Source organism: Canis lupus, chromosome 26 (assembly GCF_048164855.1).
Source record: "Canis lupus baileyi chromosome 26, mCanLup2.hap1, whole genome shotgun sequence".
In the NCBI taxonomy this organism is placed as follows: Eukaryota; Metazoa; Chordata; class Mammalia; order Carnivora; family Canidae; genus Canis; species Canis lupus.
In genome coordinates, this window is record NC_132863.1 from 5083108 (window position 1) to 5101773 (window position 18666).

General features: G+C 42.2%; 1 protein-coding gene across 9 annotated transcripts in view; it reads left to right on the forward strand.

Moving 5' to 3' along the window:
* Positions 1 to 18666, forward strand: part of RALGAPA2 (Ral GTPase activating protein catalytic subunit alpha 2) — a 327019-nt gene that overhangs the window by 265535 nt on the left and 42818 nt on the right. The window lies entirely within an intron of this gene.

Genomic DNA, 18666 nt, shown 5'->3' on the forward strand with positions numbered 1-18666 from the left:
TTGCAGGAAGACTTCAAGGAGACAGTTCTCCACTGTATTTACACACACCCAACCCCAGGAATAGAGATGGAAAGTGCATTCGCAGCTGGAGATGATCTTTCAGTAAAGCGTCTTTTCTTAGAGCTTTCAAGAAAATCTTGACAAAAAGTGATCAGCAGTTTCTGATCATCTCATTCACACTCCCAGACACCAGTTCTGAAAATGACAAATCTAATAGCCATTTTTTCAATAGTTTATTCACTCAACCAAATATCCATTGGGCATTTCCTGTATGCCGGGAACCATGCTGTTGCCGAGGGCGCACAAATGGAGGGGGCACGGTCCCCATCCTCAAAGGGCCCTTTGTTGAGTATGGAAAACATAAGGAAAAGAGAGGTCTATACAGTTTTGTAATGGCTGTGATGGAGAGCTCAGCCCAGGGCTAGAAAGAAGATACTCAACCCTGAGCAGGGGCCTTCCGCCTGGCATTTGGAGAGTCCGTAGGAGCTACAGGGACTTGGTCAAAGCAAGGAGTGTTCAGAGAAGTGAGCTCCCTTCAGCAGAACAAAACCCTCAGTAAACCTGGAACCTTCAAGGATCTCTGGTCTAGGGGCCCCAGCTGTGACTGCAGGTATCACACCTGGCATTCAAAGACCTCTGTACTCACTTCCCTCATCCCCACTGTCTGATCATACTGTATCTGCCAGTTGTCCTCCCTACCCCCACCTAGCGGGCCCTTCACTTTTAAGGAAATGTGCTGTATCTTATGTAGTGAGAGAAGCAAGGCTAGGAGGTTAAGGAACTTGCCCATTGCCTCGGTTTCAGGAAGAGTAATGGAGCTCAACTCTCTGGTCACCTGGAGAGCCAGTGGTTAGCTTAGCTTCAACAGCATTTGCTCTGTCCCAGGCCTGTGAGCCTCACACATGTTGTCACTCATCTGATCCTTACTGCAACACTGTGAGGAAGATACAGTTATTATCCTATTTCACTATGTGATGCAAATATAGTACAGTGTCTTATGTAACTTATTCTGTATTTTATTATATTTGAAAAATATAGTTGAGGGTACAGAGGCCCAGAAAGGTTAAATAACTTGCCTGAGGCCACACAGTCATGTTAGGGGTGAGCCAGGACCCAAATCCAATAGCAGCTGCTCCGGGTGAGCTATTACTCCACTGCCCCCAATTCCCTGCAATATGTAAAGATGCCTTTTGAAATTGTACATAAATTTCAATGCAACTTTTAAAGCATGGTAAATCTGTTGGGTGGATTTTAAAGTTGTGACTTACAACTGGTTTTGATAAACCAAATACCAGTATTGTGTTTTAATGAGACTAAAGGCATGAGCGAGCAGATTCTACTCTTGAGGCTGTTGTGGGGACATGCAGACGTTGCAGTCCTCCCTCTGAAGGCCGTCATTGTCGCCAGGCTCATTAGCATCCGCGCTCGGCTTGGCCGTTGCTGCTTGCTAGCTTACCAGCTGTTCCTGCTGCTCCGTACAATGTCGGATGTGTTCAGCTCACTGGGTTCCTGTCCTCGCCGCCGGGAGGAGACAGCCCTTCCACTGGGGATACCCACGTGGCTGCCTGTCAGCGGTGGCACCGAATAAAGTAATAGGCCTTCGCATGGCATATGGTGTCTGGATTCGTACAAGATGCAAAACTCTTCTGCTGCTAATGCATGATGACTCATAGCATTGCTAATTTTTCAAACAAAAGCTGACTTCCACACCCATACTTTTAACCCCTCCAGCTAAAAAGTCTTTAGTTGCAAGGCTCTAGAAAGGTGGCTTCTGGATCATTATATAAAATGTGTTACACTTATTGAAAGCATATGAAATGGCTTGCTTTACTTTGGGTTGAAGTTATTTTAAATTTCTGGATCATTTTTTTTCCTTCAGAGAAGGGGAATTTTTAAGTTTATGCTGCATCTCTTTCTCACAATGGGTGAGTTAAACGGTAGCTTTCTCTTTTAAAAGTTCCATAGAAACTACTGCCTGATCATATATCAACTCAATTTTAGAGCATTTCAAGCTCCTCACGTTAGAATATTTTAAAGCTATAAAAGAACGATGATTCTTTTGTGGAATATTAGATATTGCATAGTCTCTCCTAGTGTACTAAATGCATGGCTCATTTAAATAAATCTACCCAAACAAATCTAGACTATAAATTTACATTAGAATGAACATTTTCAAATTACGAAGTAAATGCATGGGGATCCTCTAAAAAAATGTTCCTACTAACTTATTTAGGATCAGTTGTGCTAATAGATGTCTAAATTCAATCTGAGATTTAGACAGTTATCTGCATTTGTACAATCAGGCTTCCCTTTGAATTTGTGATCAAAATATTGGTTCTTTTATAAATAATCCTTTATTGAACATTTTATTTAAGCATTTCAGAGTCAAGAATTGCCAACAAAATGATTAGACAGTTTCTAATTATGGACCTAATCACTAAGTGTTTTGTAGTCAGTCTGGCACATGAGAGCTTTTGCAATCAGAATTTGGTGAATACATAAATTTTTAAAGGAACTTCAACCTAGGAGGATAATACAGTTTTTTTTAACAGATTACTTTGTGTACCCTGGAAAGATTTATTTGGGGGAGGAGACTGGAGACTCATATCTTCAATATTGATATTTCATTTTAAATACATTTTCAAATCCAGAATTTTTGCTTCCTTATCAACAGATATGAATTCAAATGTACATTTTATCTCTTATAGAGGGTATTCTGTTTTCAGATAATGAAACAAAATATGTAAAATTCCTAAATGTGCCTCACTTAAAGATCCTCATGTTTGAAGCTCTTTTTTCCAGCGTGTTGCCCTTTGCCACTGGAAGTCAGCTAGTATACGTTCCGTGAGCCTAAAAATCCATTAGACACTTTTAATATTCACCATAACAGGTAAATTAAAATTAAACAGATACTGAAGTTTTAAAAATACTTTACTTGGGGAGCCCAGTGGCTCAGCGGTATGGAGCCGGCTTCTCCCTCTGCCTGTGTCTCTGCCCCTCTCTCTCTCTCTGTCTCTCTCTCTCATGAATAAATAAATAAAATCTTTATAAATAAATAAACAAATAAACTTTACTTGAATTTACCAAGTAAAGGATTTCCAGTGCTGCCACTGCCATGAGTTTGAGAACTGTGTGTGTTAGTAGTGTTCTATTCCCACTCCTTGTTATGAAATGTAGGTGAAAAGCAGTGGAATATCTGAATAGTTGCCTGAGGATAGAAGTGAGGAGACCACTGAGACTGAACTCTCCATCAGTAGTCAGTGTCTGCACATGACCCATAAAATGCTCTCTCATTAGCTGATAGACTGGAGGCCACACTCGGCACCCACAGGGCAGTTAGGGACAGCGGTGTGTAACATGCAGAGAAGCACAGGCCAAAGACACACAAAAGAGGAGGGCCATTGGTCCATTATTCCCACTCTTGGTGACAGCTCTGCAGTATATCACAGATGGAGAGAGTGAAGCTTGAAGAAACGGGGCTTGGCCACGGCCTCACAGCCTGGGCAGGGCCAGGATGAAGCCCCAGCCAACCACTGATTCTCATGGGTCCACACTTTTGACCTGGCCATCAAAATGACAGTTTTGAGAAAGTGAAGTGATTCCACTCCATTTTAGCCTAACTTGTGGTTATTCTTACCAAGAGAATCTTAGCCCCTTCAACCTCGATTTTATGAAATAAAGATGAAAACAAAACTATTGTAAATTGCAATGGAAAGGATGCCATTTTGAAACCACACGTCCATCACTTATACCTAAATACATGTGGCTTCCAAATTAAACAGCAATGAAAATAGTATAAATATTCTCAATGTCGTCATAGCTCACAACAAAGTCTTACTCAAAACAAGGACTTGACTGGTGTGACTCCTTGTGCTTTTGCCTTAATGAATATTTGAAAACACAGTTCCATCATGGTGATTTTTCTGTTCTTGCAAGCAAGATGCTGATTTGTATATGTTGAATCTATTTATATTCTACCTCTTTCAAAACTGGATTTGAAGAAACTTACGGTAAAGGACATGTGTACTGAGAAAATCAAACCCAATGAAATACAGATCAGGCAAACAACACGGGGCATCCCAGTGGGGGCCACAGGACAGAAGCAGAGGATCCCCTTTAGTATCAACCTCTGAGCTACTAATACATAGCTACCCTGTGTTCTCTGGATACCCTTGTTCCAAAGTTCTCAATTACTGTTAATGAGATTATATTATGTCTAAACTGGAAAAATAACAGATCATTCTAAAATATATTCTTCATTTCAAAATTTTAAGTTTTAGACAACAACAAATATTGATAGCAAATTTTTAATATCAAAATAACTTTCTCTTCTGAGTCTAAAAAATTTCTTTTGAGTGGGTATACAAGTCCATGTGCAGCAAAGGCTAATTAGGAGCTCCCCTTAAAAAAAAAAATTAAGGGTTTGACATAGCTGGAAAAGTAAAAAATTAATTAGTGATAAGAGAAAAAAATATCATTAAAAAATCATCTTAATGCCCAGGTCTTCTGGATAGCTGCTTCTGCTAAGCCTTTTAGTTTAAAAAGCCCAAGTACCTGACATTTTGCATCTCTGTTTTTCTGTAAAGATAAAAGGAATCTTGAGAGTCTCATTCTCAATAATACACTTAATATGTGACAAAAAGGTTTCTGTCTCATTCATTTCCATGGCCAGGCATTTTCATATTATTGCCCTGCTGTCATTTCATGCTTAACCCTTTTAGACTCATTCCACTTTCCTCGGCTCCTGGAATGGTCCTGAGATTGAATGACCTCAGAGGTGTTTTTGTGTATTGGATACTTCCACTCCTGTTGGTCTTCTTGTTACCATGTTGCAGGACTTGTTGCCCTGATAATCCAGCTCTCCTTACAGGCTTGTTTACTTGTGATCACTATGTAATCATTCATTTTATAGAGCCTCATTAAGGACTGCAAACCTCTGTCCCAATTTAGCGTCATTCGAGCGTAGGTAGCATCCATCTGCTCCACCCGCACTGTTTAATTAATGAACTTCGTAATGTGTTCTTTGCCTGTGAAAAGCGCTCCGTCTTCTCAGGTTGTTGAATGGGACTTGCATTCCAGGTTTTTCCTTGTTGAGATTCTAGAAAGCCCGCCCTGGTAGGTGCTAATTATGGACTCAACAAACTTCTGTTAAGTCTTAACTTGAAAGCAAATTTACTTTTTCCTTCATTATATATTCATAAACCCAAAGTCAGATCACTTCTTAAGTAAATGAATATTTCATTTTTATAATTTCTTTCTCTTCGGTGAGAGTAAAGATTCAAATTTTTTAAAAAGCTACATTTCCTTTCAATGCAGTGAAAATATACCTGTTAATTTGAGCTTTTCCCTTCTGAAGTTAAAGTTCTAAAAATGCTTGAATGTCAAAGATAAAATGTTATTACTGTTTTCCAGTATCTCCTTTATGGAATTGCCTAAGAAATTTTATAGCATAGATTTTATTAAAAGTAACAGAATAACAATTGAATTTGTTTCTTCTGGGAAAATAACACTCAAGAAAAATATTTTTTAAACTTCCATTATCTGATTTTTTTTTCATTATCTGATTTTTAGTGTTGTAAATTCTGTCTGAACTTAGAGGTGATTTGTAATAACAAATCTATTCAGAGGGCTGATAAATTTGATATTTTATGATACCTGGTGTAAATCTAGCCAAAAAATCTATTACAAACTAAGATCAGCTGTTTAATTCCAGTTTTCAAAAATACCTGTGGTTCATGTGTCCTTTCTTAAAGACTATTTTTTTAAAGATTTTATTTATTTATTTGAGAGAGGAAGAAAGAGAGCACATGAGAAGGGGCAGAAGGAGAGGGAGAAGCTGACTCCCTGCCAAGCAGGGAAGCCCAATGTAGGGCTTGATCCCAAGACTCCAGGATCATGATCTGAGCCTAAGGCAGACACTTAAACCACAAACCACTGAGCCACCCAGGCGTCCCTCTTAAAAACTATTTAATATTGAAGTTAAAATCCACTCTGCCATGTCGGGTGCTCCCAAATTGCAGAATATCTTTCTACACTAACACAGGATAGTCTCCCACATTCAGCTTTTATTTCTTCATCACAATATTAACTCTTATTCCTATAATGGTAAAATATGTCTGAATATTGCTTCCTTCAGAGACTGTTTCTACCTACCCCATCAGAATTAGTGTAAAGTATTGGGTGTGTTTGTGTTCCCATTTAACGATGATAAAGTTGATAAATTTGAAAATCAGTGTTATAGTTATTCCAAACTAAGTACCCCATGCACGGTAAGCATAAAAACAAACGGGATTAAGAGAAGAATAATTGTGGCAAAAGACAGCTAGAATGCTGCCATAGGGTGCCCACATGTGAATGTATGGGATTGAGACCTTTAGAAGACCACCACCCTTTTCTCTCCCTCCCCAAACCTTTGTTGAGCAGAATGTAGTCTGTAGACAAGGTCGGGGTACCCTTCTTGGAGAAACCATTGGTAAGAGCCAGGGATCCTCTGTTTCTGTTGATGAGGCCTGAATGAGAACTGTCCCACCTGATCCTGTCTAGGGGTACTCTGAAAACAGCTTGATGATGATGAAAAATAAGACACAATTATGGGATGAGCTCCCCCATTCCTTGCTTTAAATTGGCTTGAATTAAATGAAATTACTAATATTTGACTATTTGGGGCTCAATCAAAAAGGCATTTTCATGTAGTTAAACATAATTTTTTGGATCCTCAAAATGTGTATTACATATGAACATGAACTCCATTAACAGTGCAGAGAAATCTGCATGCGTGGCGGTGGGTGGGGTGGGCTGTGAGGAGGGTTTAACTGCCAAACAGGACATCTGCCAGAGCCCAGGGCTGCGTCTGGGAGGCTGCTCGTTCCATGGAAGCCCCAAGTGTCGACATTGCTGTATCTTGAACCATTTTGGTCTCTCTCTGAGACCATCATTTTCCTTTAGCCTTGTATTTGCATAGCTGGTTTCTCTGGGCATTGTGCCCAACAAGTGTTATTTTATTATTGTTATTATATGCAGTGTCTCCAACCCTGTTTTGTGATAAGGGCTTTAAAAATCAATTCCAGAAAAAGGTTTATAACCCGCCACCATATGTGGTTTAATGTAAAATTAGTTTAGAATTGTTTTTCATTTCTGTAAATGGTTCTCAGTTGTTTTTAAGTGAAACCCTCAAAATGGAGAAATTGAAAGGAAACAAAAATCTCAGATTTTGCTGTTTTGTAGCTCTCCATTTTTACCTGTGTTCCCCTCCTAACTAGAGACCTAACAGTCAGAGGAGTTCACAGGTTTGATTTCTATTATGAACTTGTTGTTAAATAAGAATGTAAAATTTTTACTGACCATAGCTCTTGTTGAAAGGAGGGGAAAAGTCCTTCAACAGAAGAAATACTTTTGGCTCTAAGAAGAAAATGGACTTCACTCGTAAATCCAGTCATTAAAAATCTTTTTTTTTTTTTTTTCAAAACATACATTGCTCAGGGCCAGTAGGCTCCATTAGTTTCAACTGTGTCATGATTTCAGCTATAAATTCAGCCTACAAATTCAGACCTTCTTAGAGTGTCTTTCAAAGCCATTGCTAGATTTTGCCAGTTTTTCTTTTCAAGAGTATACTGCTTATAGGCTAGTTCTAAGAATGGTACAGGCATTGAACAAACTAATAAAAGCTATTCATAACTAAAATCCCACTGAAGAGTGAATCTTAAACACCTGTTTGATAGTTCAAGTGATGGGAGTGTTTCAGTGCTGTGCCGGGGAGGCTCCTTTGAAAGGTTATTCTCATGTATCGGCTGTCACAGCCCTGGTGGAGAAGAGGGGTTGGTGGTTGGTCTTTTTGCTTTGGGTTTATTTTTGAAACAAGCTTTTTCAGAAGCAGCCCCTTCTGGGAGATGTGGACTAGTCAAGGCCACAAGCTGAGCCAGAGCCAGGATTAGGTTAAAGTCCCCCCTTCCAATTCTAGTAGCAAATGTCATGCAGTGGCCCTCCTACCCAGAGCGAACCTCTGACCGATGTTTGTCCTGTCATCTGCCCTTCCACCATCCTGACTTCAGTCCTTTGAATATAACGGACTTCTCTGTCTTCGTGAACCTCCTCTTAAAACTCAGACACTCCTGGGATAACCAGACATTATGTTAGAGCCTTTCAAATTGGGAAGCCAGGCGGTGAGCCAGTTATAGTTGGGTCCCATGAGAAGCTTAACACATCTTTGTAGGATCAGCAGCAGTACTTGGTGTTTAATCACTGACAACATTTTTTATTAACATAAATACACGCCAGGAATTTGAGTTGTTTTTAAGATATGAAATTGAACATATTTCTTGCTTGCCAGTCCCTCAGGCCCAACTTCCATACCCCTGAAGGTGCCCCCCTCCCATTCTGTGCCCCTGTGCAGGGAGGGGAGGCCTCCAGGGGAAATACTTGTGCTGCATGGGCATCAGCCCTGGTTCTCAACCCTAGCATCACATGGGGAACTGCAGGATAGCCCAGGACCCGCTCCATAGATTCTGGTGACTTGATTTGCAGCGGGGCTTAATCAATGCTGATTAACCACCAGAATATTCTCACATGTGGCCCAGAATGAGCAGTGCTGCCATAAGGCATTAGCAGGATAATGGTGGGAGATGGGGTCAGGAACCTCCATGGTTTCTTTCCAAGCCGAGAGTGGCAGGTAGTGGCAAACATCTATCTAGGGCTTAGCTTGTGCTGGGCACCCTACTAAGCGGTGTGTAGGATCACTGTTTTCACCCTTTACCCATGTGGAGGCTGAGGCTCAAAGAAGTGGAGTGACTTCCTCATGAGTGCACAACTGGATGGGTAGTGATGATGGGGTTGGATTGGAGCACCAGCAGTCTGACCACAGAGCCCAGACTCCACCCACAAGAATGTCGTGTGAGATGAGGAACAGCAGGAGGGGACTCTGGGATGCTGGCTGGAAACTATGAATGACAATCAGCACCAACTTCACAATTAGGGCACCTGTTAGGGGACACCGAAGGCAGAAGGAGAGGAAAGTGGAGATGGGGAAGCATCTGAAGACACCATTTCATAGTTCTTCCCCCCCCCCCCAAATAACTCAGGGTCGGAAGAGTCACTGCCTGGATTGTCTCCATTCCAAGGAATCTGTTCACCAGAGAACTATCTCCCCCATTTCTACCCCAAAATGTGCTGCTTCTGCATCCTTTCTGATCCAGGAAATGAATGTGACCCCCTTCAAATTACATCCGTGTGCCACTGTGTTTTTATAAATCCTGTGATATTACCTACCATCTTACCTTTCTGGACCTATGTGAATTGATCAAAGGGTTAAAAGTATAAAAACTATGCAGCTTTAGAGAAAGCTTAGATATTAATGCTATTCTTTAATCTATAATAATGAATGGTTTTAGTCAGAATGCTTTATTTTTTTAATTTTTTTTTCCTTTAGTCAAAATGCTTTAAATGCAGCTATTGTAAAATCTCTGCCCTGTATCAGTGGTTAAGTATCATGGCCCATTGATATAGCTTTAAAAAGTTCAAAGGCTATACTAGCATATCTTTGTCTCCTTGTCTTTTAACTGTAAAGAAAGAGATGTCCTTGTTATCAAGCCTCAGCATTTATGTGAAAAATGAAATTGGGTTCAGTTTGTGCATAGATTTTGAGAGAGATTAAAGTGGACATCACACAATTTTTCTCCATAAAAGACTGCCTTTGATGTGCTTTCTGTCTATTCATACAGAAGCGTCAGCCATTGTTTTTGAGCTGCAAAAGAGTGTCTGCTTGTCACCAGCACATTCTAATACCTTTGTGCTGGAGCCTTGTTCAAGGTGGATCTTATAATTCAGAGATAATGTTACTAGAACCGTACATTGTGACCAGACACCAGCCTGCCTCAGAAAGATAAATGCCAAGGCAAAGCCAAAGCGTTTATCAAAAATGATCAGGAAGCAAAACTAAAACATTTATTCTGAATGTCCGATTGTAATCTGTGCTCTTGATATTTCATCAGCAATATAACGGAAGGTTATTCTTTGGTGCTTGCGTTATTCTGGCACTGGGTTCTAATTTGCTTTTGCTTGGGAGGTTTGACTGCAAAGGAAATCAATGAAGTGGTTACATTACAGGGCAGTGAGTGCCTGCGTGCATGCCTCCAGCTTGAATCAGGCTAGAATGACAGAGGACGGAGTGGAGGCGCCTCAGCTAACTGGAAGTTGATGACGTTCTAATAAAATGTCTACTAGCCAGTCATCCTTATGTGAGCTCTGGGGGTATACGTGTAACGCAACAAACACTGCTTCATGTGCACTTAATTGTAACTAGGGAAGGGGGTTGTTGCCCCATTCTCCATAAGAGGAAAATGAGGCTCAGAAAGAAGTTCAGGGACTTGCCCTAGCATCTCAGCCAGTAAGTGGAGAGGTATTCACACCCAGGCCAGTGCTCTCCCCCTAAGCACTGTGTTTTCTGGTGCCTTCCACCTCCGACTGTGCTGTCACTAATTGCTACAGATATTCACACACAGTACTTGGAATATGCATACGAACTAAAATGTACACCTTTCTGCCTAAATTATTGTGATACTCTTCCTCGTCTCTTAAAAAAAAAAAAGTAGGTAGGGTTTTCCCCCGACCTTAAATGAAAGTGAAATTCAATAGAATTTTTTCTTTGCTTGGCTTATGTTCTTTTGGTACCTAATATGTACTTCAGGAGAATCTAACTTTTTTTGTTGTTGTTTCTGTTAATGCTTCCTCTGAATTAAAAAACAAACAAAAATCCTATTTAAATCCTATCCTATTTATCTCTCAAACAGCTAAGGCTAAATTCCTAGGAAAATATTATCTAAATGACTAATCTTTCTATGCCTTTGTTTTCCTTATATTTCTTCCACTTCAAGCTCTTAAAACACATTCAAACTGTGTAGCCGTGTATTCAAAGCTGCCGGCCAGGGTATCTAACCATCAGAAACCTTAAGCACCCCCCCAGAACAGCAAAGGGCTCCTCCAGGGGGAAAGCAAAGGAAGAAGAGGGCAGGGAGGCACCAGTTTGCTGCTCTTCTGCCCACCCGCCTCATGAGGCCTGCAGGAAGCAGCTCCGGTGGGTGGAAGGGCGGCACCCTAGCTGCCCATCTAACTCCACGATTGTGTGTGCAGTTCCACCCAGACTCACCTCCACCTGAGCCTCGGCCCCAGTTCCCGTACCTACAGCTCAGCGACCGTTCTCCCTCCCCACTCTTGTTTCCATCTCTTCCATTTTCTGTTACAAAAATGGTGATATGAAAGATTTTTTTAAAGCATATTATGTAAATTCATGCCAATATATTTGAAAGTCCTCCTGTGAAAGAAAGTTGGAATATGGATTCTGAGTTAAAATGAGACTTAACTCTTCTGGCCAGTTTTCAATTCACTTCTGCTTTTGTTTGTTTTTTTATTTGCGAGTAAGCATTAACCCATAGTAAAATGAAGGCAAAGCCACACTGTTCCATTCCGAAGAAACATTTGGCCACTAAATGAAAGAAGAGCCAGGATCCATGTATAAATTATTCAGAAATTTGGTAAATAAACGTGCAAACTTCTCGCTGGGGCTATCGCGACTGCATTATGCAGTCCAATAAAGAGAATTTAATTTAATGGATTTTCAGCAACATTGTTCAGTGATCAACAAAAGGCATACTGTCCTTTATGAAGAACTGATTTTCCCGGGGCATTCTGAAGAAAGTGGGTCCTCGTTAACCCTAGAATGGCTAGCTAATGTAATTGAAGCGTGACCACCTGGCAGCGAGGTTGCCCGTCAGCTGCCAAGGAAGGCCCGGCCGGGAGGACCAGGTGCTCCGCTCGCGCCGTCTGATTGTTACAGTGGAATAAACAGCGTGATTGCACAGTATGGCCAGGGGCGAGAATCCAAGACCGCTGCCAGCCAGAGAGCCTGCTTTCTTCCCTGGTCTTTGACGAGGCGGTCCAAGAGTGCTTCTATTCAGAGCAGGTAACGCTGACAAAGCTCTGATGCTGTCTGCTGCAATTAGGAGGGGAAAAAAATCAGACTGGCCTGAGAATGAAGTGAGCCTCAAGTACCTGTTTCTGCATCACATGAAGCCTCAGCGTTTTTAATACAGGCTGTGAAATTTCGGCATCAACGTAAAGGAAATCCGAGCAAAAGCACCTAAATCAGAGTAACCATTGTTGGTTAAAGCATGTTGGCTTTGTGGCTGCTCATTTAGAAGCATCACACCAACTTGTCCCCAAACGATAAACTTTATTTAGGCCTGAATTCCATAGAAACCCAAATTTTGAGGTTCTTTGGTTATATTTATTAAAATGCTGGGCCAGGCCTTTCCTCTTTCTGTCTTCCTTTATGAAGCCCTACAAGCATCGATCTTTAACTCACTGAAGTAGTCCTCACTCAATTCTGTTGTTTGTTCCAGTTAATTTTTTTTTATAAGGCACTGCTCCCCATGTGGAGATATAAAAGAAAATTAGCATTATTTGAATTAAAAAAAATTTAATTAGGAAATAGGCATTATGACCTTTCTAAGGGGTTTTGAATGTGAAATGGTTCATTAAGTTCATGTTAATAGAAAAGTAAAGAGCTCTTCCCCCCAAGCAGCAAGGGAAAAAAAAAATCGCTCTCTCTTAAACACATTGATTTATTTCATTTACTGAGCACAGGAACCATGAAATGTTTCATCCCCAGCAGCACATTAAATATGTGCAGAAGTAAAATTACAGCCGAACAGCACCTTGTACTTTGTCCTCGTGGTGTGTACATTTCAATAGGCTGGGAGGAAAAAAACAAACTGTAGAAAGATCCTTTTATGAAATTAAATTACCTGTTTTGTGTTGCTCTGAAGCTGTGCGTGTGGCTGTTGATTCGGAGGGGCTGTAACTGTTGCCTGGAGCTTTTCTATTGGTGAATCCCACCCCTGCCCCCAGGGCAGTAGCTATCATTAGAAAACCCAAAATGAAAGAAACAGTTCTAGCAGGGGACTGGGTCTGATTCATGGTAACTAATTGTAAAGAGTTACTAGGATTGCTTAGAAGAACAGGTGTTAGGGACACCCAGGTGGCTCAGTCAGTTAAGTGTCTGCCTTCGGCTCAGGTCATGATCTCAGGGTCCTGGGATTGAGCCTGCATTGAGCTCCCTGCTCAGCCGGGAGCCTGCTTCTCCCTCTCCATCTACCACTTTCCCCACTTGCGTTCCCTTTCTCTCCCTCACTCAAAGAAAGAAATAAAATCTTTAAAAAAGAAAAAAGGACACGTGTTAGGTCTTGGGTGTTTCTCATTATATTTATTATCAAATGGCAGTCAAGCCAGTTAGCTGTAAAATGGGAGAGCCACCTGAGCCAAGTCAGGCCATTATTCCAAGCCTCAGCTTCCACATCTGTGAAAGGGGATAACAAATACAATGGTACGTGAAAAGCTATTAGTGCAGCAGCAGAGTTTGTTTCATATGTGTAATCCCTTTCCTCCTTCCCACATATTGTGTCTTTTCCAATGGAAAATGACCCAGATCATGTCCCTTTTTCCTAAATGATTTTTTTTCAGGCTCCATTTTACATAAGTATTCTGCAAGAACAAAGTAAATATATTTAAATTTAGTTGTTGGACAAGAAGCATGTGTGTGTGTGTGCCACTCTAGCTTGGAAGTCCATTTTGTTTTGCTCAAACTGCAGAGACTTACTGGCAGCCCCTCTTAACACTGGCTCAGGATTCTAGAACTAGAAACCAGATCTGAATCCTGTTCCCAGTTGGACCTCAGCAATATCCCTTCTCTCTGGCTGGTTCCACATCTGTAAGATAAGCTGATGCTGGCCATGGATAGGGAGGTTGGGCAGATGCAACTGAACCATACTGTTAGTGGTTCCCAGGGGTGTCGCCCTTATACTCCTTCTGAGGACTTAATTTTGAGCACATACCCTAGAACTTAATGACTGGCTGTCCTACCAGCAGGTTCCTTCAAACTCCTTTGTGCAGTGGACGTCCTGCCCTTCTCAAAATGTTTATAAATGTAGAAAAGGCTTAGGATTACAAAGTAATTCAGGTATAGTGAAATGCTTTCCAAATCAAGCCCATTAGTGGTATATGGCCATTGTTATGCATGCATTAAATATTAAGCTCTAGCAGTGGGCATTGTAACTACTGTAATTTTGAAGCAATGATGAGTGAAACCAATATTTTGAGACATTGGCAGCACCATAATGTGATATGAAAACATCTGTAATTTCCATTGGTGACAGAGTCACAGGTAGTACCACTATAGTTCATTGTCCATATTTATAATGGAAAGAATTGCTTAATTTCACTTAGAGGAGTGAAAATAAGGATGTATTTTATACCATAGAAGTCCAAGGTCTCCTTGAATCCTGATCATCACCTGAAAGAGACCACTGGGGTCTGTCCATAGACATAGATTAAGAAACCCTCCTTCAAGGATTCACAGGGACCATGGAGGCAGACTCCTCATCCTATCCTCATCTGAGTGCTCTGAACCAGGGTAAAAAGCCAGCATCAATCACTGCCATGTTCCGCCAGCCGGCCAGCCAGCCAGCCACACAAGGAGTTGGTACTAACGCTTATAAGCAGGAGGCCTGGGATGAAACCCTGACCAAAACACCACAATGCCTGCCCTTCTGGAGCTTTCATTCAAGTAGGCAGTGGCACACAGCAAGAAGGACAAATCATGAAGATGCAGAGCCCAATAAGATATGAGGAGTATGGAGGAAAGAGAAGGGACTGGATTGGGGTGGCTCACAAGGAGGCGAGGGGGTTTCTGGGAAGAACATTCCAGGCAGAGGACACAGGTCAGATGTGATTGATGGCAGGGGCCCAGTAGGGTGGGATCTCACCAAATGCCATAAGGACTTTGCTTTTCTGTGAGATGGGAGCCATTAGAGGGACACCGTCCCATCATTACCCCCACTGCTGGGTGCAGAGAGGCTGGCAAAGCAGAGAGGGGACTGCAGCTGCAATCCAAGGACAAAGGCCCTGGGTTGGCCAGGGGTGGCATGTAGTGGTGACAAGTGGTCAGGTTCTAGACACATTTGAATTTGCTACCAGATGGGATATAGCGTGTGGGAGGGAGTGGAGTCGTGGGTATTCTAAGTCACCAGGTCTTTGAGACATTCAAAGCAGTTGGTGCTCACTAGTCTGACTTAATTTCCTTATTTGTAGAAGGTAAGCATCTATTTCATAACAATAACCAGCAGTTAGCTAATGTAACATTGTACATGTTATATATTACACATACATTAACAGCTGGTTTCTGTAATATACCCACTTTACAGAGGTGACCAGGGCCTCAGGGAGGGTAAGGACCTTGCCAAGGTCCTGCAGAGAGCATTCAGAATCCTGAGCCTCCAATGAGCTGTCCAGGACGTCTCCAACCGATGGCAACCCTGCCTGGCTCCTTGCTCACGCACAAATTCACAGGCTGCGTCTGGCATGGCCGTCATGACATGGGAAGGAACTGCTCCCACCCTTCCAGTGGTCCGGGGCACAGACTCACCTCCTTCCCTGGACCCAACAACCCTAACAAGGCCAGGGCTTTTTATTCCTTCTGCTCGGATGACTCTCCCACCTCCAGTTTTATGGTGACAGACTCAACAGGATCAATCAGTTGCAATCTTTGCAAGCCATACTGGTGTTTGCCTCCCTGGGGAGGATAGGCCATGCCCTCAGCTGCCGTGCAGCAGTTTCTGTACCTCTGTGCGCTGGGCAGGGATGTTTTGCCCCATTGCTCATTTTTTGTTGCAACACTTGAGTACACCTTCTCTGTCAGCCACCAGTTCATTCTGCCTTCATGTTAGGAACTGTGTCAGAAGAGGGAATAGGTAAATATCACCTCTGAGCTAGGAAAGATCTATCTTAATAAGTCATTTGACATAGTAGGGGTGGTATTTACGAACTGATGGAGGCCTCTTTAGAAAGAGATGAAGGTCTGGAATTGGTTCGGTAGGACATGGAAGCACTGGGGATTTTAGTAGTCCTGAGGCTCCATCATGGGGCAGTTTCAAGGATTCGGAAAGCACTGCATGCTGGGGGCCATCCAACTCCCTGGTGAGCCAGTGGCCTGTACCCACAATGGGGCTGTGGCCCAGGCCTACTCAGGGATTTTATGTGGCCTGTGTGCTTTCCAGAGTAATCAGTGACCACATGAAATTTCCACTTTTGTAGGCCAAAAATCTTGCAGCCATTTTGTATGATTTGACCTAATACATTAAGTCACCCTATTTTCAGACTTCAGGAGCTACAATACAGTTTTTGGGGGGATTGTTCACTTACACAGAATTTGAAGCAAGAAATCTCCAAAAGCTCCTACTAATCGTGCCCACAGACTTCATCTTGATTCTGGTCCGTGTGAGTTCAATCCAGAGCAGTCCCTGGAAAGGGACTACAATGTAGCCCCTGCCCATAGAGAGCTCTGCACACCTGTTCTAGCATTGGGGTCCCCTGTTCCCCTGAGCAAGACACCCCTGGTCTCACCACAGAGGACTCTGGCAGCCTCTCAACAGCTCCACCACCGGCCCATTTCCTTCTGTGCTAAAAATGGTACCATTCCACATCTCCTGCAGAGTTCCCCCTCCTCTCTGCCTTGGCAAAGGAGAGTGTGCTCAGCCCTCTGCCTCAACAGCCTTTAGAGCAGGGTGACCTCAGTTCCCTAGTCTTCTCCCTCAGATATCATTTAGTGAGCTTACATTTGATTAAAAGTTTATTCTTTACCATCTTTTCCCTTTTGCTCAGCATTAGGTCCTTGGTGTATATTTCTCTCCCTAAAAGATGGAGCCAGTGAAAGCAGGGGCTGTTGTCCACCCCTATTGTCATCCCTCCCAGCGGTGCCTGCTCAGGGATGACTGAACATGTGACACTTGCAGGTTGTACGTCTGCCTCTCCATCATGGAATTCAGTTTCATATTTTTGCACATTTCATCTCCCACTGCACCACTTCACAGGACTGTCTCCTTCAGCTTGGGGCTGAGCTGAGTGTCGGCAGCCTCCAACAGCAGTAAGAGCATCTGTCATTAAGGCACAGCACCCTGGCGTCAGCCTTCTTGCAAAGAAATGGGGCTGCAGTGTCCACTGCTCCCAGGTATTAGGTGCATCCCCTTGCACCTCAAGTGTTGGGACAGATAGAATTCTGGAAGTGTAACTGATGCCACCTGCAGAGCCATCTCTCTGTAATGTTTTTTTCTAATTTCTGGGCACAGGGTAAAAATAGCAGAAGAGTAACTTGTGGAATTATTTCTTGTGAGTTCACGTTGAATGGCTCTCTGTAGAAGGAATGTAAATATAGTACTCTAGCCTCATAAGATGGTATGAGATAAAAGATGACACGCTGCTTTAAAACAAGTGCACCCCATCTAGGAAATGGCCTTCCCCAGCTTTGTCTTCACTTCAGAGCGTCTAGCCTAAAACATCTCTGTGTCTTGTGTTAGGATGTCTGCAACTTGCTCTCAGTGATTTCGGGTACAACTGAAACAGCCCCGCAGAACTCAGAGGGGCTGAAAGCATCTCCACTTATGTGTACATGCTTTTACTCTTACCCATCTACTCTGGCTTTGAACCTTTTCATTTAAAAGCCAGGACCTGTTGCTGACTGTCCAACAGGAGAGTGAATCCTCAGGAGAGGCCTGTGCAGGGATGTAAGTGACTTTTGTCTGGGGGAGGCTAGCCACCTTATTAAAATTTGCCTTCCTTGTTGCTTTCATTTTGCATATAGCCACTTTATTTCTCACTGCCTGATCTCAATTACTAAAGCTTGGGTCTTCGGGAGTTTTTTCCAGACACCCTTCTCTCCACCTAGCACATCACCATTCTTTCCCTTCTCTTTCTTCTTCCCACAGCAGACACTCTCCAGCTGAAAGCTATGTCTGAGAAGCTGTTATTAAAACGGAGTACATTTTTTTGCTCAAAAACATAAAACTTTTATGTACATTTTTATTAGAGGTACTTTACTATAGAAAATGCACGTTATGGAATATTATATTTCTTATTTAATCTATTATCTATTCTGAAGTTTCAGAATTTTATCAGTGTTGACTGCATTTCTAAACTGTTTTTGCACTTACCCATTACACTTTGAAACAGAAATCCCTGTCCAATTTTGTTATGAACATTGTCTTTGTTCTCAAGCAAATATCCAGACCATGTAACTTCTCGGGTGACCTCGTCTCTGTAGCCCTTTGGGTGCATGATGCCAACTAGATTTAAGTGAGAACACATTAATTATAAAATTGATTAGTAAGAGCTTGCTTTAAATGGGCTGAGTGGGTTTGTTCATGAATATTTACAGTTGCCAGACCTCATCTAAGAAATATTTTAACCTTGTAAGGTAAGTCAAACCATGGGTGGTGCAACTTGTACAGAAATGTACAGATTGTTAAAATTGAATTTGCATTTATTGCTTACATCAAAGGGCTTATTCCTGATTTCACAGACTAACAGCCGCTGGAGGTGGTCTCCCATGTGCGCCTGGCTTCTCCCAGCCCCCCAGTTGGGTTTAAATATCTCTTCTAGTTCCTTCCACCTCTTTCAAATTATTCTGTGGGAAGAATGCAGTCTTACACTCCCTTACTTGTGTGCTTGTTCTCTCTTTCTCCCTCTCTCTCCCCCTCCCTCCCTCCCCTTCCCTCTGGCTCAGGACACATTATTAGGTTATACCATGAAGTTGCCAATGTTCGCCTAATCTTTAACTTCTCAGAACCT